Source organism: Apis mellifera, unplaced genomic scaffold, assembly GCF_003254395.2.
Source record: "Apis mellifera strain DH4 unplaced genomic scaffold, Amel_HAv3.1 GroupUN_250, whole genome shotgun sequence".
Lineage (NCBI taxonomy): Eukaryota > Metazoa > Arthropoda > Insecta > Hymenoptera > Apidae > Apis > Apis mellifera.
In genome coordinates this window covers 18,106-25,618 of record NW_020555862.1, presented here as the reverse complement: position 1 = coordinate 25,618, position 7,513 = coordinate 18,106, and the positions used below count along the sequence as shown (strand labels likewise).

At 19.3% G+C, this 7,513-nt stretch overlaps 1 pseudogene; it reads right to left on the bottom strand.

Annotated features, from left to right (window-relative positions):
• Nucleotides 1-669: 669 nt before the first annotated feature.
• Nucleotides 670-7,217, bottom strand: LOC113219363 (annotated as a pseudogene).
• Nucleotides 7,218-7,513: the final 296 nt, after the last annotated feature.

Genomic DNA, 7,513 nt, shown 5'->3' with positions numbered 1-7,513 from the left:
CTGAATATTTTATGTTACTTTTACAAATCTTAAAAGAAGAATAAATGCATATATGAGTCTAATAAAGAATCAGATTTAATTTATCATTTAATTTTATTCAATATTTATAATAATTATTTTAAAGTTTTATTCGTGAAAATTAGGAATTAATAGTAAAACATAAAAATTGACAACAAAAAAATCAAGATGTTATAATGAACACTATTATATATACCAATTAAAAATTTCCTTCAATGAAACATTTCTATTTCATTTAATTATGTTAAGAGATTAGATTTTAGATTTTTATTATCTTATTATTTGTCATTATATATTTTAATTTAAAAAATACTTACTTTTGTATTCGACATTCCAAGAATTATAAAAATCACGATGCATATAATGTTAATATATGAAGATAGTTTATAACTGATTTCATTGTATGCAAACCACATTTTATAATTTATATTTATTATTGTACATAAAAATACTATATATAAAATAATATATATGCTAGCGTATATTATACTCCAATCATATCGTTTGGATATCATATCATATCATATCATTTGTTTTTTTTTTTATTCAAATATACTATTAAATATACTATTTGATTAAATATACTATTTATAATATAAATATAAATAGAGCAAATATCTCATTAATGATAATGATATGTTTATGATATGATTAGCAAAGTATATTGGGTTTCTCGTATCCATGCCAAAATTCTTGTCTTAAACGCCTCAATTGTGTCTAAAAATAGAACACATATTAGAATTCTGAACGAATTTATAAAATAATAATTCTCAGAGATTTCTATAAAATTATATAATTTTTATAATTATACTAAATAAGCTATAATTTCATAAATATAATTATATAGTATATAGATTTATTTAAATATTAATATAATATTATAAAAGAATAATAACAAAATAATTTACGTAAATTTTTTATTAGTTGATTTTTATAAAAATCTCAAATACCTTTATAAAGTAATATATAAACAAGATAAAATGAATCAATATAAATAATTTAGAATTCAGTGAGATGAACTTCTTTTACAAAAATAATATTTTTCTATTATTTTATTATTATATATGAAAAAATTATTTTCTTACATGAGAATTCATATTAATATTTACTTATCTTTCATATTCTTCTTAATCTTGTCTATGTAAATAATTATACTTATTAATAAAAAAATTATATTTAATTAATTTTAAAAAATTTATATTTCTTTTATCAATTTCTTTTTTTTATGTTTTTTTTTTAAATTGCTATAATATAATATTGTAAATTTTAAAATGAGTAAGTTTATTTATTTGTCTGTTGTTATAATTTCCTTTGCATTTCATAACTATTGCAATTATAAATAATCATCATATTATCTGAAATTGTATATATTGTTTTCAACATAATTTTTCTTTAAGATTAATCGAATATCACACATGTCATTTTATTTATTTATAGGCGAAGATACAAATTAATATGAAGAATATAATTTTTTTTTAAAAAAGATGTTTACTTCAATCTAATTTTCTTTCAGATTAATTTTTCAAGAGTATTAATTACGGATATTCTATATTATTAGATTAATAAGAATTAATACGTATAATACTTCCTTAGAAATCTCTCATAAAAATATTATGCATTATAATAAGATTTTTTTAATCTTTTCTTTTTCTATTTATAAAGAATCGTGTTTTCTGTATGTTTTGATATTTTAATATTTAAATGATATTTTAGCTATAAATTATTTATGGTATATATATATATATATATATATATACGCTTATATATATGCCACAAATATTCGTCTTCATTTTTAATTTCTTTTATTTTAAAGAATTTGAATACAGTCATTTTTCTTATATGAAATGAAATTTTTGAAATTAAGTATAATGCTTTATTTTAATATTTTTATAATATTACATTTTTTATTTATGGCTTTTAATAGCTTTATTTTGATAAGAATTTTTGTTATTTTTTATAGAAATTTTTTTTTCAAAGAAATTTTATGTAAGAATTTCATATTATTTCATAAGAAAAATTATGATCATGTGTAATCAATTAATAATTAGTCAATTAATATTCTTTTTTTATATTTTGCGTCTAATTCACGTTCCTTTTCTTTTTTTTTATTTCTCATCTAAATTTGGAGATATCGATAAATACTTTATATAAACTATTCTATGATGTTGTACATCATTATATTATTTTATGATATTATTAACAAATACTTTTTTTTTTGATGTACAATTTATATAATCTAATCTTATTGAATATCATCTGATTAAATAATATTTTTCATTATATTTTATCTAGGTATTTACTTACTTCATCGATTGCATTTTGAAATTTTTTTTTTTTTGCACTTTTCTTTAAAAGTTATCGATTATTTATGATTGAATTCTTGCAGTATTACCATTGAATTTATTTTATTTTTTGTTTTAATATCATTAATTTTGATTTATTTATTTCTTACTTTCAATATGAAAAATATAATTAAAAATAATTAAAAATAATTTTAAATATTTTTATATTTTTACAATATTTAAATTAATATAAAGTATTTATATTTCTAGTATTTATATATAGTATAAAACGTGTGGAAATTGTAAATAACATAAAAATTGCAGAAATTATAAGTATTATATAAAAATTGCAGAAATTATATGAATTTCTGAATTATCATATCTTATCATAATTATAACAATTTATTAAATTTTTTAATCGAATGTTATGTCATGGGCTAAAGATTTTTTATTTTACATTTCTGTAATAAATTTTTTATTTTTCATAGCTTGTTTTAGATTATGTTAATTTCATCATGTATGGATAGAATCTAAATCTGGATTAGCTGTAGTATTAATTATATTTGATTTAAATATATATTATAAATGTTCAAAATCCATAATTTTTTAAACAATGATTAAAAAATGATTTTTTTGTGGTAAATAAAAAAATATTTAATTTTTTCAATCTCCTATTCGTTTTTCTTTCCTACTAAAAAAATAATAAGTAATAATTTCATTTGATGAAAAATTAAGAATAGAAATATAATATTCTTCGAAATAATGATTTTCAATTAATTGCTTGACTTCTTTGTTATTTGCATTCAATTAATAATTGTTCTTCATAAATTGTGTTTTTATATTTGCTAGATATTTTCTAATTTATTTTTTAATTTAATTTTTTAGCTTAAATTTTGTGAAGTATATTAAAGATAAAATAAAAATATCTTTTAGCTTTTGTCTGGTGGCTAAATTTATAAAATTTATTTCCGCTGTTTGGAAATTTTTACGAGTATCTTGCACTTTTTTATGTAAGTACTTTTTAAATTAGTTTCTATTATCGTGTAAATGTCGCATAATATAGATTCGTTATATTAATTGATAATTATCTTGATAAATATCATTTATATTTTTAATTAATATTATTAATAAATTTTCTCTTTCCTAAATATTAATTCATAATTTTTAATAAATTAATAAAGTAAATATTTTTTTTTTCTTTTTAAGTTATCCATATTTGAATTGCTTGCTCGTGTTGCCCATATTTGCGTAATAATGTTGTCTTGTTTGGAAACATTGTTGTTGTCTAGAGTTTCAAATTAAAGTAAAAGATTTGAATTTTTTTGAATAATTGTTTTGTATTTTAATGTGAGAAATACTGATTTTTTTTTTATTGTATTTACTTTATAACAGGTTAATCTTACAACCTATATAATCCTAACATTTTCAAAAAAAAGGTATTTTTTATTATTTATTTTACTTGACAGTGAAGTTAAGAACATATTTGATACATACAAAAATCTGTTAAAATAATTGATGATCTGTCCATAAGCTTGATTGAGATATCTCTTTTGTGTCTAAAAATTTGAAAAGTTACTATTATTTTTAATAATTTTTATTTATTTCTTTATTGTAGATTTTATTATACATATTATCTTATCTTTTATTTAAAATTAATAAAAAATAGCAATAAAAAAGAATATAATGATTGTTTTTTTTATATTTGATTATTTATCTGTATTTATGATGATTAATTTCTTAATTGATTGAATTTCTTAATTGTTTCATTAATATCTATCTTAAAATACATTCCTCTTAATACAATTTTGTAATTCTTTTTTAATTGATAACTGTAGAAATTTGTATTTTTCTCTTTGAGAATTCAAACTAATTTGTTAAAAATCTTAGTGCTATTTATTGAGATTTTTATATGATTTTTTTTTATTTGTGTAAGTTTAAAATTCTTTTTTAGTTATTTCTTTTAATATTTCTATAAGAAATTTAATAATTTAGACTTTAATGTATATAGGTACAGTATGTATATAAATATATTCATTGCAGATTGCTATTTTCTGATCTTTTTTTTTTCTTTTTGAAAATTCATGTATTTTTTTCAGAAATATATTTAAAAAATTTTCGATAGAAATGTTGATTTTTCTCAGTTTGCATCTAAGTCGATTAATAATAAAATAATGACTGCAATGATTTTTAAGAATTGTCACGATTTTAATATCTATTGAATATATTATAACTTTTGACTTATTATTAATATATATTTGTTTAATTAATAATTTTTGAGAACTTCATTGAGAATTAAATGATAAGAGTTGCGTTTTAATTACAGATTCTTTGATTATATTTTTTATTTTAAATTTGAAAATTTACCAAACACATATACTAAGTAACTAATATACAAATAATTCAAAAGTAGCTTGCGTTGATTATTTTGTGTTGATATTGCTAATATAAACATTTTTTATCTCATCAATTGCTCAAAAAAGAGGAAGATATAGAATTTATTTCAGGATTTAAATAGATTGTTCATTGTTAGCGTCCACAATAGTAATGATAACGGTAGATTAAGTGCATGGATACATGAATGTGAATAATGTGTGAATCCGATTGAAGTGTATGTGTGAAAAAGTTTTAGTCTTTGTGATTATGTACTTTCTTCACGATGAATGAACTGTAGCGATCTATAAGTATTTATAAAAAAGCTGGATCTCATAATATATAATATAAAAATTGTGTATGATTAAATAATAATAATAAAAAAAGAACTATAATCATACACAAAAGATAGAAAAAATAATAAAATTAAAGAAAAGAAAAGATATTCAATTTGAAATATTTATGTAACCAACAATGAAAAATAATTGTTGCATCAGTGATAGCAATATCTAATTTTGGCATTGATGAATTCATATTTATAGATAATATAGTTATTGAAAGATAATATATAATACAATTAAATAGTATGTAAATTATATCGGAAAATATCAGCTTTAGATTATAAAAAACTATCAGATTATAAAATTGATATTTATCGTGTATTATAGATTTTTTTATAGAATAATTACGATACGCGTACGGTGAATAAAACATACGTTGAATGACTAGTGATAGTTGAGAATGTATAATATCACGTGTGACGTTGTTCAATTTCCTGAAGAGTTTCCTGAAAAAAAAAATTAATTATTGTGTTCTGTCTTAATAATAATAAATAAATTTATATTTATATTATTTATATTAAAAATAGTTTAATCTAATATATATTAACATTATAGATTGAAAAAATTAATTTCTAGCAAAATAAGGTCATAAATATATATGAAGCATAAATTATAAAGACTTGTTGTTCAATTGTTTACAAATATTATATTTCTTTTTCTAATCCTTGCATTTACATTCAATTAAAAGTCTATAAAAAATTTAATTTTGATTATTAATGAAAACAAAAGGTGAATTAAAAAATCAATTAGCAAAAAATAGCAAAAAGTTAATATAAATTATTTACAGAAAAAAATCATAACATGCTAAAATTATATTATGTCAACCACATGTGATGTGATAAAAATAAAAGAGCATATTATTCAATTTTTTGTTTCATTTAAATTTTAATTATTTGTAAATTAATAAATCTATTTCATATATATATTTTTTCTTTACATCTTTTCTTTACATCAATTATTTTTTTATTTATTTTGACTTCAGTTCTATCTTCAAACGAAGATAGAAAATTTTCAGAAATAAAATAATCATTTTCTGTAAATGAAATTATATACTGATCGCCGAAAATATGTTACACAATGTAATTTCATTATTAAGATAAAAATAAGAGTGAAATAGATTTAGAATTAAATGATAATATTTATTAATATCTAATTAGAGATTAGAAAATAAATCATACAAGAAGCAAAAACAAAGATACAGAGTTACATAAACAACACAGATTTAGTATAAATTTTTGCAATTGTTTATAGTTTCGTAAAATATTTTTAATATACTTTCTATTAATTTATTTGATTGATTTCTAATTATACATTTAATTTGATTCCTTAAGAAATAATAATTTATTATTTTTTAATGTTCTGTTATATTTTATCTAAATAAAAAAAAATAAAATTAATATATTATGCAAGCTGAATTAGTATTATTTTTCTCTGAAAATTTATTTCTAAAAATTTCTCGATAATTTTATACAAATATATAAATATATAAAATCAACATTCTGTTAAAAAATAGATAAATTATGAATTGACGAGTATTGTTAAATAATTAATATTAAATTATATTGTATATAATGTTTATGTATATATGTTACGTATATGTTTATCAATAATAATTAAACTTTTATAATAAAAAGAAGATTGAAATTTTTTTATTTTATCTTATTTTTCTTATTTTAGAAAAAATGTAATATGATTTTAAAAGTTTTTTTGAAAATCCTTTATTTTTTAAATAATTAGTAATAAAAATTCTATATTTTACAAAAATATTAATCATCGGATAATAGATTAGTTTATGCACGGATTAACAAAATATTGGATTGGCAACTAAGTAATTGCGGACTTTTTTTAGAAAATCAAAGACAATTTTTTCATGGAATTAAATAACTTTATTCTGTAATGTGTTGCCCATTTTGATCAATGATCTTTTGCCATCTTTCAGGCAGCATCATAATCCCACGTTCATAAAACTTCTGGTTTTTATTAGCAAAAAACTGAATCAGGTACGATTTGATATCATCATTATTATTGAAATTTTTATCATTCAAGGAGTTTTGTAAAGATCGAATGGTGCAAGGTCAGGACTATATGATGGATGTGGCAAAACATCCCAACCAAGCTCCAATAATTTTTGCCGAGTGACCAAAGATGTGTGTGGCCTTGCATTGTCATGATGGAATACAACACCTTTTCGATTTGTCAATTCGGGCCGCTTTTCTTCAATTGCATTGTTTAATTTCGTTAGTTGTTCAATGTAGACAACAGAATTGATCGTTCGGTTGGGTGGTAAGAGTTCAAAATAGACAATTCCTTTGTAATCCAACCAAACTGATAACAAAACCTTCTTTTGATGAATACCAGTTTTTGATGTTGTTTGAGCTGGTTCACGTGGCCTGCTCCACGATCTTTTTCGCTTGATATTGTTGTAAACAACAATACCATTTTTCATCGCCAGTTATCAGTCGTTTTAAAAATGGATCATTTTCATTACGTTTCTTTAACAAA